The sequence below is a fragment of the Schistocerca nitens genome, chromosome 2, assembly GCF_023898315.1.
Source record: "Schistocerca nitens isolate TAMUIC-IGC-003100 chromosome 2, iqSchNite1.1, whole genome shotgun sequence".
Lineage (NCBI taxonomy): Eukaryota > Metazoa > Arthropoda > Insecta > Orthoptera > Acrididae > Schistocerca > Schistocerca nitens.
In genome coordinates, this window is record NC_064615.1 from 596,446,561 (window position 1) to 596,463,105 (window position 16,545).

A 16,545-nucleotide genomic window follows, 5' to 3' on the forward strand; every position below is an offset into this window, starting at 1 on the left:
CATTAGTATTTCTCAGTTGGTCATCCATGACAAGAGGTGGATACCTTCACGGGCTTTCCTTTTGTTGTTTGTTGGAGATGACCAGTGACAGCATGTGAGGGGGCTGGCCCCGTAATGGAGCTGTGTTTGCAGTCTTACAGAAACTTCGGCTCATGATAACTGTAGTGGCTTGCACTACTGTTGTTCTGCCCTGAGCTGTACGACTTTTGTGCCTCGCAATGCCTCTATCTGTTTGCTCGGCGTTCCTCATGTGTCCATATCTGGTTACGAATGTGTTACTGACTCGCCCAGTGTTGGCTGTTGTATTCATTGCAATTAGTCAGGATACATTTGCTTCTTCTTTGGCTTCCCTTAACTCTACTCATTCTTCTCATTATCTAATTCTCCTGCATACACAGTCAAGCACAATTCTATGTTTTTCTAGGAAATCCCATCCTACTAACCTGTCAAAAGGTAGATCTATGTGCGGACCTATAATCTGAAAATTTTGAGCATTTTCGGTAGCCTTCTCAGTATGTAGCTGTCCCTCAGTTTGGATCTTTTCATTTGCTGTGCTTTGAGTTGTTCAATAAATGGCTCTGAGCACTAAGGGACTTAACATCTATGGTCATCAGGCCCTAGAACTTAGAACTACTTAGACCCAACTAACCTAAGGACATCACACACATCCATGCCCGAGGCAGGACTCGAACCTGCGACCGTAGCAGTCGCGCGGTTCCGGACTGAGCGCCTAGAACTGCTCGGCCACCTCGGCCGGCTTTGAGTTGTTACTCATTTTCTTGGATCCCCATTCTTCCTTTCTAGGGCAGCAGCGTTAATCATACATGGGCTCCTCTACCTATTAATAAGTTCACACGAGTTCAGTTGGTTTCCATGCTTCATAACTGTACATAGCCATTCTTTCCTGTGCAGTCTGCTTAATGTATTACCCCTGGCACAGTGTAATATGACTGTTGCGCTATGCTTACTGTTAGTTTCCCTATATGTTCTTTCTGCGTGTGTTGGCCCACCAGCTCTTGTTACAACCTCGCACGTAATGCCCAGTTTGTAACACGTAAAACAAGTTACTGGCTTTGCTCATATACACAGTGGGAGTGTGCCGTGTCAAATTACACTTGGTACATCTGACCAGAAGGGAGATTTGGACCATGTGCTATTCTATCTGAACTGTCGTACATAATTCTTTAGTGGGTAGTCTGGCCTATTCTGATCAGGGGTGTGCCGCCTGTAATTCAAATGGTTCAAATGGCTCTGAGCACTATGGGACTTAACATCTGTGGTCATCAGTCCCCTAGAACTTAGAACTACTAAGTAACCTAAGGACATCACACACATCCATGCCCGAGGCAGGATTCGAACCTGCGTCCGTAGCAGTCCCGCCTGTAATTGGTTAATCTTACATATGTAAAGTCTGTGTTTACAATTGTGTGCCATATGCCCATCCTTCCCACAATTACAGCATTTTGTCGCTATTTTGTGGGCCTGTTTTGGAAGAGTAACTGCTCCGTATTTTACCTGATCTGATGTGATCACACATTATTCTGTTTGATGCCAAATTATACTCTTCTGATAGGGTAACTGTTTCCTCTTTGCATGTACCACTGTCTTTATTTGACCATTGAACAATCCTTGAATAAACACTGCCTCATCCAGTTTACCAGTTAGTGCATTACTATCAGAAACTTCATCATTATTCATTCCTCGCTTCATTGTTTCATAGAAATGGAATTGCATGGTATCAACACGAAGGCCCCATTAGATCACAAGTTTAGTGCTCACCTGTTTATCACTGAACATTTTACAGGCATCGTAATCTAATGTCCATTTATTCTCATAATTCTTGGCTAAGATTTCCCTTAGCACATACCAGGTTTCCCATGATTTGTCTTATAATATATTTTAAAATACTTTATTGGCTTTTAGTTCTGAAATTTCATATCCACTAACACAGTTATCTAGAAACTATGAAACATTTTTCCTATCCCATCGAACTTCCTGCGCTCTACCTTGGGGCCTCACTGTAACTCAGATACTGATGGTCTACACTAGTTGCAGCATTACTGAATCAATGACATTTCCCATTTTTACTGACTTTCTGTAAATTTTTAACTGCTAGATGTGTCAGTCTGCTCACTGTCTGGTTTCAGGTACGGTGACCCTCTCGCTCACATCAGCTGGACACCTGTGGTATGGTGAACCTCGCACTCATGGCGGCGGCCGTTAGCGATACTTCTATCTCGAATGGAACCCTTTCTCTTCCAGAGTTGGGCTGATTCTACTGATCTTCTCTATACTTATCCCTGTAATCTGTACCAAGTGAGGTGGCTCAGTGGCTAGCACACTGGACTTGCATTCAGGAGGACGATGGTTCAATCCCGCGTCCGGCCATCCTGATTAGCCGGCCGGTGTGGCCGTGCGGTTAAAGGCGCTTCAGTCTGGAACCGCGTGACCGCAACGGTCGCAGGTTCGAATCCTGCCTCGGGCATGGATGTGTGTGATGTCCTTAGGTTAGTTAGGTTTAATTAGTTCTAAGTTCTAGGCGACTGATGACCTCAGAAGTTAAGTCGCATAGTGCTCAGAGCCATTTGAACCATTATTGAGCCATCCTGATTTAGGCTTTCTGTGATTTACCTAGATCACTCCAGGCAAATGCCAGGATGATTCCTTTGAAAGGGCACGTCCGACTTCCTTCCCCGTCCTTCCCTAATATGATGAGACCGATGATCTCGCTGGTCGCCTCCTCCAAACAACCCAACCCACCCTGTACTCTGTGTCTCTTCCCTAACATAACACACAAAAAACCCACATCTGACACTAAATTTTCTCCCACCCCTGTTTTGTCTCGAGAGGGCATTTGAAGGACACATTACTAATTGATGCCTTATCTTAGTCGATTCACTCGGTGATTGGGAGTATACGTGGGCTGGCGTCGAGTTGAGACTGCTGTTCCCTACTCTGCTTTTGTGGGCAGATGTACTTTTGCTTAAATAGCCCATAGGCTTGCTTTCACAGGGAGACTTCCAGAACACTCTGTGACACACTAGGCGTGTCTGGTCGTGTACACATTAAGCTTTCATTACCATATTAGCGACAATAACAAGGACTACTGCTCTCAGTCTGATGAATCCTCTGTTGTATCTACCCAACAACCCTTTCGAAATCCTGCCAATGAAGCACCATGGATATCATTACACTTAGTTCTTCCAAGAAGTTATTAGCAGCACACAATAAGTGCATTAGTGCAGAACAGTTGCTCCAGTATTATCAACAACACCGCAGTGGACCTTTCTTAATCTTGGCTGTCGCTTGTGTAGCCTACGTACATCATTGGCATAGAACCACGCACACATCTGATCTCCTAGTCCATTGCCTACCAATCTAATGGATTCATGACAAGGTTTCTATGAAGTAATGGAGCATTTTGGGTCTGCCATTTGTCATACACTGTGTGATGAAGTGTGTGCCATGTAATAAATGTCAGTAACGGTGTGAGAGAGAAAGTATAGAAGATGCTAGGCAAAAGTGAACGTACAGCAGTACCAAGGTGCTTTAGTAGTTCACAGATTCAACAGTAGTCTGGAATCTGCAGGAATGAACTCGCCCAAGGGGAGAGGATATGTTACAGTGTCACTCTCAGGCAGGTTGTCGCATTCAGCCTAAGGCCAGCCACCTACATAATTATGTAACGGGGCCTGCAATAATACTGGCATAGCATTCTGCAATGCGGCGCTCTACCATCAGCAGTGAGCTAGATGGCTACATGCTGTAGCTCAAAGTTATATGTATATCTGCAGCCTGCTGCAGTCTTGCTCTAGTCATAACACACTTGGCCAGAGTGAATATAAATGCTCTTTGGTCAACCATTAGCAGCACTCCATTCGACGCGTGCACTGATCAGTCAAATGTGAGGCCAAGCAGCTACAGCCTTACTGAGCAGTGTCATCAACCAGATGAAGCTGCTGGTCCACATGCCATTAGGTAACCCAGACAGTTATCGACTTAGAACTGGATAGTCAAGGTGATATCACTCATTTGATGTCATTGCCTGACGCTCCAGCTGTCTAACATTGCTTATTTTGGAGTGGGAACCCAATTTGTGTCGTGGTTTCATTACTGAATTGTATTACTGGTTAATAGTCTTGTCTAACATCTGTTGTGGTTTTGTAGGGGCGTATTACGGGAGATGAATCCCAGAAGCTGCCTTAGCTTGGCCTATTTAAAAAGGGGCGGGCTTCAATATGAGCGTTAAGTTACTGCAGCAACCAGTAGGTGGCAGCGTTGCTGAGTTAGCAGCGTGGTTGTACGCCACCTTTGACAGCCTAATTCATATTTCTTCCTACGTCATTTGCAAGGTAGGTGCAGTGCTTTCTACTTGTTCTAGTGCTCTCATTGAGATTCATCGCAATATTCAATTTCTTGAAGGGGATCAGCCGAGTCGCAAGCAGATAGTGAGAGTTCAGGCTCAACTGCTCCATTAGGGGAACCGTATCTCTGATTTGAGGCACCTCCATCTCACTAAGAAGTAAGGTGACGTGGTTAGTCGATTGTTTACTCGCGTCAGGGATTTACAAGAAACCACTAGCGCGATGAGTTTATTATAAGGAGAGGCGAGTGGCACGGAGACCGGTGGCGCCACTTAAGACTTGCCTGGTGAGGCGGGCCAGGATACTGATGTTTACCTTCCAGATGGATCAGCTTAGAATCATTTGCTAAGTTGCCTAGCCCAATAATGCATTTGTTTCAGGGCGTTTCCGATCTAGGCGTTGACCAGCTGCTCCAGCTGCTCCGTTGATTCATTCTGATGTCTTGCAGTTTCCTCACTCAGTTATACTGCATTTATTATATCCTTTGACCCGAAGCTCACTGAGTAGCTTACTTTTGGAAGTACTTAGGCGACGGGGCATTCTAGGAGATCTGAGGAGTTGCGTGATACAGCTGAAGTTATCACCCAGCGTCCGTAATGAATTACAAAGCGATCATTGTTCGAAGATACAAGGGAATATTGAGAATTTGCTCGAATACGTAGAAGGTGTGTGCATGGCAGTTGCCGCTTTGCAGATCGCGGTCACGGAACATGACAGTGTGCTCAACATTCTCCAGGGCATAAGACAGGAAGACGATCACGGACTGCATTCACTCAGAAGCCCAATAATGCTTAATAAGAAGTTACAGTTAGTCACTTTATTGCATCGCATCACTCGTGCACCAGATACATTTTCTGGCTTGCGAATAGACAGTGAAAGATGCGTTGTTATAAATCCACTCCTAACCAGCTAGACAAATTTCTTTGTCAAATTGTATGGTAAGCCATTTCTTTCTGCTAATTGATAGGCTAATTATCTGGCAATGAAATGTTTCTTGTTGGACTTCAGATATGCTATTACCAGCTTGTCATTTTTTTCTGCAGTGAACACGTTTACAAATTTTTCATTTGATTTGTCAGCTATGTGGTTACAACTATTCTTAGCTGTTCTAAAGCATCTTTCCAACACTGATTTTGTACGTTAAACGTCTTAGATGATTTTAAAACTCCCATTCCAGAAAATAAAATAGAACTGCCATTTCCGTTGATTTCAGATTCCATTGCTGTCTATCTGTCTTTCCAGTGTAAGTGCACCTCATATGGAAACGCTAGGGAAAGAAAGAATTACATAGCTTGAAATCTCCTTGCATCAGAAAACGGCTGGGCAGAACGGAATACTATCGTATCCCATTCCGTCGTGTCCCGTTTCATCCCAAGAGCACATATCAGATTGAGAACTTTTAAGGGGCGTGAAAACTGACGGATATAAAAGTATATTATTAACGTATAATGAATGGCATGTATTACATGTCATTTAAGGGCGTATAACAAACAATTAAGGGCTTATCTCGCATTGGAACTCACCGAACGTTATAAAAACGGAACTGGGAACGTGAACGACAACCGTTCACTTAAAAGTCGCATTACAACCCAAAATGGCTGTCACGCCTTCATTTTCATTCAGAGACGTAGTTACATACCACTACAATAGGTTGCAGCATTCTCCAGTATGGAAAACAGTGCAGTCCCGTTGGGCCGCGCTAACCCGTTCTGCCCTGAGTTCCACTGTAAAGTGAATGTGTGGCTATGGAATGGTTGATACGTAGCTCAAACTCCTTCAGTTTTAAATTTTTTTTTTTTACAAGGCACCCCTTGAAAGCGAGGTTACAAGTTCAATCTTTAGTAAGTCTCATTAGAAAGTGATGTGTTAACAATAATGACAGGAAAAATATTAGCTGCTAATGACTCACCATGTGCATCAGGAGGGCGACAGAAAATAAGTGTCCGCGAGTTCCAGAGATCAAGCTTCTATGGGATGTTTGTATTACAGTTCACAAAATGGACGTGGTCGACATTCAAAAAACATCCAAAACAAACCATTAACTTGCACCATGAACACCGAATTAAAAATGGTTCGCCACAGTGATAACAAAGGTTCGCTCCGTCAATATAAAAGGCGAAATCCATGGGAGTTACAAACCATGCAGGACCTTCAGCTAGGTATCCACTGATAAAGTTACGCTTATAGAATCATAATCGTGTAACAGGGTGATGAGATCTGATGGAATGTGATGGCATGCAATAGGATGCGAAAGTCTGTCGTGGAGCTTATCGTGAAACTGGCTGTAACGCGTAGCTGCAGATAGTGTAAAAATGTATTTTATAGGCACGGGAAAACAAATATCCAGAGGCTGACTTTGTCCATTAGTTACATGTAGTATCAATTGTAATGCCACACACTTTTCAGGAGGGATAGTTTGCTCTAAAGGAATATGATTTTTATACACAATTCAGGAGTCAAGCAAAAGCAAGCAATTTTACCTGTTATTGGCTAAAAGCAATCCTCATATCATAACTGTAGTTCTTTTACACCTATTTCCCGACTCTTGTTTGCTGTCACGTAAAAATTCCCTACTGGCCTCGCGCAAGATCACCCACACGAGGAAGAATCATCGGGGGCAGAGCACCTCCAACTTCTCCCAGCACAATAAATAACTTTCCAGCCAATTTACCATCCAGTTAGCAGTCGGCGTAATTGTATACGAATGCTTTAAGGCACTGATGTTAGTTCATTTTCATACACCTCTGTCGATACCTCTTATTTCCAAGGTTCCTTTTATATCCGTTCGCTGTTCAAACCCATAATGGTCGGAGCTGAAAACAAATTCCTTAATTAACGATGGGATAAGTTGGTTTCTCTCATCCACAAATTTTCTGGCTGATTCAGCAGGTAGCTGTACGTCATCTAGTTTACGCTTTATTTGAAATTTCGTTATCTTACGTCTTCCAGTTCTGTAGCACTGTTTGAAGTTATGGAAACGGCCACTGCTTTCTTTGAAATCACTGTGATGTATTTCGCCCGCAGTTTGATGTAGGTCATTGTTATGTACATAAATTATACCGGGCATCCTCGGAAAGTGCAAACGCCAGCTCTTGTAACAAGTGCGCCTTGTCCTCCCCTCAACATCCGTAGTTTTCTTTGTGCACTACACGGTCATATTTGTACGGACATATTGGAAAGGGGTTCATAATTTTTTTTACTATGCTGCGAATGATGTTCCATGTACATAATTATGCTTAGTATCCCCTTCTTGGACAACGATTACGCTTTATTACGTTTTACTGGAGACGGGATTTGAGGCTCTCTGTCCGAAAAGGATGATCACTACATGGCTCGACACCTATATCAGCATCACTTTCACTTGTTCAGCACGTACCGTCATCATTGTACTCACAGTCGAGCGCATACACCACACATTCCACTGACTCATCTTACAGAAACGCCAATATTTCATTTGCCGCTTCTTTTTCACTCTGCGAAATTCCCTAGGTTCCTTTCTGATGAGTCTCACGGTTCTAGGCGCGCAGTCCGGAACCGTGCAACTGCTACGGTCGCAGGTTCGAATCCTGCCTCGGGCATGGATGTGTGTGATGTCCTTAGGTTAATTAGGTTTAAGTAGTTCTAAGTTCTAGGGGACTGATGACCACAGCAGTTGAGTCCCATAGTGCTCAGAGCCATTTGAACCATTTTGAACTTTATGACGAAATGTAATCTTCGGCAGCTCATGTTGTAGATATAATGCGGTGTTTCCTTTGTTTGTCGTTGGTATTGCTCTCCTTTGTATCATCACCACTAGCACTGTAGCACTGTTGTTACCGGGTGTAAGCAGTTCAACTACACTCCCTAGCCTCATGGTGTGCTCACCACTGGATACCTCCAGTCCCGCCTCCTGCTGCTATTAGCAGCCAATATTGTGGTTGCATTGCAGATAATATGTGCGGCGTCGAATGCCGTAAACATCATTGGCTTTTTGCGACCTCAAACTCAAGGGATTTCTTGTTAGTAGTTGACGATGGGTGAAGTACATAGGTATCAAATGTAGACCGACAATAGGAAAGAAAGCCTTCAGAGAAATATTTCATCTAAGATCAATTGATGCATTAGCGTTACTTAGACTCGACATGTGGACGATAAAAAGTATAGAAAAAAAGCTTTTGAAATGAGAAGCTACACAAGAATTCTGAAGTTTACACTGCTGACTTTTAATATTGCAACAAAAAGTAGGATATCAAATATCGAAATTTCATTGATCATGCATTTTCACATACAGTGTAATAGGAAAAATACGTGATGAAATTTCTAGATGTTTGGAAGTATACAGGGTGCGAAATTTTGTATTCTGAGCTGTCATCTTTGACAACATCAGTGCTTCTAACCCAGTCGAGTTGAACTCAGGACTAATGACATACAAGGGTACGTAACAGCACGCTGCTTCACCTCTGTCCTGGAGTTCATCAATAGCAATTTCTGCTGAGTCAGCCTCTTAGCTGAGTGGTCAGTGCCTCTGACTGCCATAGAACAGGCCTAGGTTCCATTCCTGGCCGAGTCGGAGATTTTCTCCACTTGGCGGCTGGCTATTGTGTTGTTCTCGTCATCATTTCATCTTCATCAACACACAAGCCGTCCAGTGAGGTGTTAACTGAAAAAACTTGCAACTCGACAGCCTAAATTCCCCAGGTGGGGATTATCAGCTGTCATTGCCATACGACCATTTCATTTCTGGTAAATGGCTTCGTGCCAGTCTGTTAGCAAGCCATGACCAGACGTTTTCTGTGGGTGAGATACGTGGCCAGGTCAGAAATCTAACACCCTCTGTACTGAGGTACCTTGGGAAGGTAGAGTCAAAGTGTGGTCTTGCATTATCTTGAAAGACAATCTCACAGAAACCTTGAAGACAGGACACAGCCACCGATCTTAAAAACATAAGAAATTTTGCACCTACTTTCCAAATCACCAGCTCTGCAATCTAAAGGTGAACTTGTTACGTAAACTGTACCATCAAGCCAGATGCTGTGTGCTGGCGCAAGCTGTCGCCAACACACTGGTCGGCAAAGATGAAGAGGAGGTCGATTAGTAGGCACTGGCTCAAGTGCACCTATCACAAGATAGGCCAGAGACACACTGACAAGCAACATGCCGCCAACGTCCTGTCGACTGCATGCTTTTAGGCCGCCACTGCTGACCGGAGGGCGTCTGTCAGTATATCCGCTTAGCAGGCTCAGTTCACATCACAGGCTACAACAGTACATAGCAACCAGATTAGTGACTATAGCGGGACTTGTACTTTACCAGCGGTGAGACTAAAGTTTGTAACAGCAAGATTACCAATATTGTTTGCAAGAGGACTATTACTGGTGAGCTTGTACCGCAACACGTGGACTCTATTCAAGTTTAGTATCAAGTTCGCGTGAATTAAGAACCGTATTATTCCTTGTATGCATTTGTGTTGTAGAAAGTGGGTACTGGCCACCCATAACAATACCCTCTTCCTTGTGTCCTAGCGGTGCAAGACTCTACAAGCTGGATCCATACAATAATGCCAAATGCAGTCTATCCAGTGTTTTCTCTGCTTTTGAAAGGTGGCAGGTCATTTGGCCCTTCCACACAGGTTGCAAGGCCCGACTCACCTGCACATCTTTCATTTTTTTTCGGTATTTGCAGTTATGCAATTCATCCCTTGTTAGGAAGCGGAGAACATCCTCACGCTAACTCGGCAGTTGCGTGCAGTCTGTAATCGGGTGCAACATACCAAGAGAAGTAATATTGTATGGGAGAGAATGGAGTACGTTTTAAGCTTTCCTGTGCTTGCGGTAGATGATTCCAGGCGACCGCGTCATTTTCTGCAATAAGTAGCTGTTAACACCTAAGCTTCTTTTCTTTCCCATTCACACTTGCTCTTCAAACGGAACCCATATACTGAACGATGTTTTCTCTGTAGCAACAATATTCAAAATAGCTACAAGTAAACAGTTCAAGAGTGCCCCATCAATTTTCTCCTTTGGTAATTGTAATGAGATGGGGAGCCATTAATATCAATGGGGGCTACTCTGGGAAGAAGGTAGAGCTGGCAGAGGCTGCAAGTAAGATGGGGTTGGACGTGTTAGCTGTTAGTGACATTCGGGTAAGGGGTGAGAAAGAAGAGGAAGTGGGAGAATACAAGATCTAACTGTCAGGAGTCAAAGCAGGAATAGCACAATGGGGTGTAGGGCTTTACATCAGGAAAGAAATGGAACCCAGCGTAGTTGCAGTAAGGTATGTAAACGAACGACTGATGTGGATAGATTTGACAGTGTCTAGCAAGAAAATTAGGATTGTGTCAGTATATTCGCATTGTGAAGGGACACATCAAGATAAGATGGATAGTTTTTATGAGGCACTAAGTGATGCACTTGTTAGAGTAAAGGACAAGGACAGTGTTCTACTCATGGGTGATTTTAATGCCAGGATCGGAAATCGAACAGAAGGGTATGAAAAGGTTATGGGTAAATTTGGAGAGGATATGGAGGCCAACAGGAACGGGAAACAACTCTTGAATTTCTGTGCCAGTATGGGCTTAGTAATCACAAACTCCTTTTTTAAACATAAGAACATTCACCGGTATACTTGGGGAGGCAGGGGAACCAGAACTGTCATTGACTATATAATAACAGATCAGGAATTCAGGAAGGCTGTGAGGGATACACGTGTATTCAGGGGATTCTTTGATGACACTGATCATTATTTAATCTGCAGTGAAATTGGGATTGTGAGGCCGAAAGTGCAGGAGGTCAGGTCCATATGTAGGAGGATAAGAGTGGAGAAACTTCTGGATATGGAAATCAGTCACAAGTACATAACAGCGATCGCAGAAATGTACCAGTTAGTTGAATGTAGTCAATTACAGTCATTGGAAAAGGAATGGACAAGGTACAGGGACACAGTACTAGAAGTGGCTAAAGAATGTCTTGGAACAGTAGTGTGTAAAAGTAGGATGAAGCAAACAGCTTGGTGGAATGACACAGTCAAGGCAGCCTGTAAAAGGAAAAAGAAGGCGTATCAAAAATGGCTACATACTAGAACTCAGGTAGACAGAGAAAGTTATGTTGAAGAAAGAAACAAAGCCAAACAGATAATTGCAGCATCCAAGATGAAACCTTGGGAAGACTTTGGAAACAGGTTGGAGACTATGGGTCAAGCTGCTGCAAAACCATTCTGGAGTGTAATTAGCAGTCTTCGAAAGGGAGGTAAGAAGGAAATGACAAGTATTTTGGACAGGTCAGGAAAACTGCTGGTGAATCCTGTGGATGCCTTGGGCAGATGGAGGGAATATTTTGAAGAGTTGCTCAATGTAGCTGAAAATACGATCAGCAATGTTTCAGATTTCGAAGTAGAATGGGATAGGAATGACGATGGAAATAGGATCACATTTGAGGAAGTGGAAAAAATGGTAAATAGATTGCAGTGCAATAAAGCAGCTGGGGTGGATGAAATTAAGTCGGAACTCATCAAATACAGTGGAATGTCAGGACTTAAATGGCTAAACAGGATAATTGAAATGGCTTCTGAGTCTGGACAGGTTCCATCACACTGGACAAAAGCAGTAATCACACCAATCTTTAAACATGGAAACAGAAAAGATTGTAACAACTACAGAGGTATCTCTTTAATCAGCGTTGTGGGTAAAATCTTCTCAGGTATTGTTGAAAGGAAAGTGCGAGTATTATTTGAGGACAAATTGGATGAAAATCAGTGTGGGTTTAGGCCTCTTAGAGGTTGTCAGGACCAGATCTTTAGCTTACGGCGAATAATGGAGAAGTGTTATGAGTGGAACAGGGAATTGTATCTATGCTTTATAGATCTAGAAAAGGCATATGACCGGGTTCCCAGGAGGAAATTATTGTCTGTTCTACGAGATTATGGAATAGGAGGCAAACTTTTGCAAGCAATTAAAGGTCTTTACATGGATAGTCAGGCAGCAGTTAGAGTTGACGGTAAATTGAGTTCATGGTTCAGAGTAGTTTCAGGGGTAAGACAAGGCAGCAACCTGTCTCCACTGTTGTTCATATTATTTATGGATCGTATGTTGAAAACAATAGACTGGCTGGGTGAGATCAAGATATGTGAACACAAAATAAGCAGTCTTGCATATGCGAATGACTTAGTTGTGATGGCAGATTCGATTGAAAGATTGCAAAGTAATATTTCAGAGCTAGATCAGAAATGTAAGGACTATGGTATGAAGATTAGCATCTCCAAAACGAAAGTAATGTCAGTGGGAAAGAAATATTAACGGATTGAGTGCCAAATAGGAGGAACAAAGTTAGAACAGGTGGACGGTTTCAAGTACTTAGGATGCATATTCTCACAGGATGACAACATCGTGAAAGAACTGGAAGCGAGGTGTAGCAAAGCTAATGCAGTGAGCGCTCAGCTACGATCTACTCTCTTCTGCAAGAAGGAAGTTATCTGTGCACCGTTCAATCTTTCGTCCAACTTTGTTGTATGGGAGCGAAAGCTGGGTGGATTCAGGTTACCTTATCAATAAGGTTGAGGTTACAGATATGAAAGTAGCTAGGATGATTGCAGGTACTAGTAGATGGGAACAATGGCAGGAGGGTGTCCACAATGAGGAAATCAAAGAAAAACTGGGAATGAACTCTATAGATGTAGCAGTCAGGGCGAACAGGCTTAGATGGTGGGGTCATGTTACACGCATGGGAGAAGCAAGGTTACCCAAGAGACTCATGGGTTCAGCAGTAGAGGGCAGGAGGAGTCGGGGCAGACCAAGGAGAAGGTACCTGGATTCGGTTAAGAATGATTTTGAAGTAATAGATTTAACATCAGAAGAGGCACCAATGTTAGCACTGAATAGGGGATCATGGAGGAATTTTATAAGGGGGCTATGCTCCAGACTGAACGCTGAAAGGCATAATCAGTCTTAAATGATGATGATGATGATGATGATGATGGTAATTGTTAGATACTGTTATGAAAATTACAATTGCTTGACGTACACCTCGCGATAATCGGTCTCCAGGAGAATGTTGCCCGTATAATGAACACACATCCTTCGAAACTTTCTACTGCGTAACAATAGTCGTTCTTCAGAACATAGAAAATTAATAGGGTTGCAGTGAAAGCACTCTAATCTCAGTACAATGGACTAAAGTTATCCACTGAAGAATAACGAATGTTTCACAGAGTTCTTTCCAGCGTGAAGGGAATTTGTGGAACTCGTTCAGAGTTGCTAAGTGAAGGTGGTGGAACCAAGTTAACTAGTGAGCCACCGCAGGAAAACTTGGGCTGCCCTTTTAGCGGCGCCATTACTTTCGCCTCGCTGAACTCTCCAGAGCCGCTGTCAAGGGCACTCACTGCCTCTTCTCGCTACGTACTTCAGCTTGTCCGTACGAGGGCCATGTATACCCACGAGAAGAGTACGGTAAAGTGCCATGGTGGTCTCATTGTGAGGTTGCTTAAAACTTGGTTTCGCTGTAAACGTACTCCAAATTCATAATTATTCTCTTTGTATAATTCCTTTCATTGCAATGTGTTTCGCCTGCATACAACAGTATTGTAGAAACTACACGTTAACAAAAGTAATTCTCAAACTAGAGCGTGTACGAAGAGTCCACATGCCACACTGAGAGTACACTACATTTTGTGAAAATTTTAATACCCAGAAACAACTGTAGGAACAAACCCAAACTCAGCAGATGCTTCGAACATTGTACCCGTGCGAAGCAATGGAATGTATTACCAGCTGCCAATAAGGTAGATGATGGGTTTTTGCTTGCTTGGAGTCAGTACTGCACGTTGGAGCGTGCCGCCTGACTTGACAAGGGACAGTGCAGGGCGCATTCGATGCTTCGGTGGAACCTACTGGAAATGTTCTTCCCATGCAATTTCGAACGTCCTGGCGTTTCTAGCACGATCATTCAGATCTGATACAGGGAAGTGCGATCTGAAACTGCAAAGTTAAACGCCAAAACTCGTGTTTTTCTCATAAGCCTTGTAAAATACTGTTATAGGCGTAAGATGTCACACAGTTCCTCGCCTAGAAAGGAGGATTATATCAACCAATAACATTATAAAATAAATGTATTTGAATAGATATAATTAAATACTGAAGTGTACGAAAATTCAGTTCAACGGCGCTGTCTGCACTAACGGAGACCCTACCTCTACCAACGTTTTTGCTCACGTGTACCTGAACCTCGAGAGAACACGAACGTGCATGTTAGTGAGCTCTGTAAGCTATATTCTGGTAAAGTACTGGCGTAAGGGTTATTGCTAAGTAGGCATGAAGGTAAGCATGTACTTCTGAGTATTTGAGGTTATATATAAAAGTTGAGGAAGAAAGTAACTTTCGCATGACGTGTTATTGCCATGTGACCTGGACGATACATAGAAAGTACTGCTACTGTCAAGCACAGAAGGTAACTGAAAGAAAAACGCAGCGACACGAATACAAGTGACAATTTTATTCAAAGTCACCGCGTTTCACGGTGGTCCTGTGGGCATTACAAAAGGCAGGTAATAGTTCTTCACAAGGTGTGTGACCACAACGGACAGCAGTGAATTCTCTGCAACGTGTTTTCATATTGGCCACAAGATTGGTAGAGAGTTTTTTTGGTAGGACGTTCCATTCCTCCGCCAATGCTACTGAAAACTGCTGGATGGCCGTTGGTGTATGTAGAGGCACGGCAGTACGTCTCCCAAAAGCATACCACACATACTCGATGGGACTTAAGCCAGGGGAGAAGACAGGGGAGTCCATTCACTAAATACCCTCTCGTTCCAATTCTTCATCTGCTCATATCAAAGCGGTCCACCGTTGTCAGCCATAAAAATGAAGTCTCTGACGAATGCACCACTGCGGAAACGTACGTGGGGAAGGAGGACAGTGTCACAATAACGTTCAGTGGTGAGTATACCGTGTTCAACCTTGTACCCCTGTGAAGGAACGGAACGTACTGCCGGCTGTCAATAAAGTGGGTGATGGGGTTTTTCCTTGTTTGGAGTTAGTACTGCAGATCGGAGCGTGATGCCTGGCATATACTCGACAAGAGCCCGCGCCGGGCGCATTCGATGCTTCAGCAGAGAGTACTGGAAATGTTCTTCCCATGCAACCTCCAACGACCATGCAACATTTGGACCACCAAAACCTTAGTGGGGATATCTGTACTGCACGAGGTGCACTAGGCCAAGCACAGCAATAATGCAACCGAGTAGTAAAGTGCTCTTGTGGGACGAGCCACGCCACTGATTTGTTGTCACAAGAGCAACTGGAAGAACGTGTCCGCACAGTTGGACCACAAGCCAGTATAAATAACCATTAATTTTAGCAGAAGCATCAACAGTCCAGCCTCCCTTACGGGGATGTGAGGGCCACACCAGCCGCTACAAGTCCCCACCACCTCACCATCTGCTAATGACAAGATCTCCACAGGCTGGCCGCCTGCTGACCCCAGTAGAAAGGGACCAGGCTGACACAACCGGGCACTCTGACGTGCTGATGTAGGGGCCTAGTCGCCACATGGCACACGATATCACTTACAGGGGTAAGATACACCACCAGATGCAGGCGTCTCCTGCAAGAAACCCGGCAGTCTTCAGCGCCGCTGGCTCCGTCGGTGAACACACGCCGACTGGGTCACACGCCACTACCTAATCTTCTGGAGTCAGCATTCCTCGGCGCCAACGTCACGGTTCGGTAGTTCTCAGTCTGCCACCTCCACGTGCCGTCTTTCCCACGTACTGTGAGGGGTCGTGATCGCTTTCTTCACCGAGACGCTGCAAGTGTAGTTACATGAGTGTTAATAAAATGTTTTGATTTCTCGTGCTGTTTGCCTAAGCTCCGTCGCCTTGTCGCATTGCCATTGCACAGAAATGCTCTTGCACCCCGGGGATCGCTTCATTTTCAGTGAAGTGCTTGAACCACAGCGGATTACAATGGCTCGTGGCAAAGCTGTCACTAATGTAATAACAGTCGACACTGGCCTATTGCACTGAGGATACAATGAGAATGGTGTATTATGTCCACATGTTGCGCTTGTCAAGTGTACACACTGTTTGTTCCATTCTCCAACAAGTATGCCAAGAAGAATTTTTCACTACACTATTATCTATAATTGGTAGAGCACTTTCCCGCGAAACTCGGAGGTCCCGAGTTCGAATCTCAGTCCGGCACACAGTTTTAGTC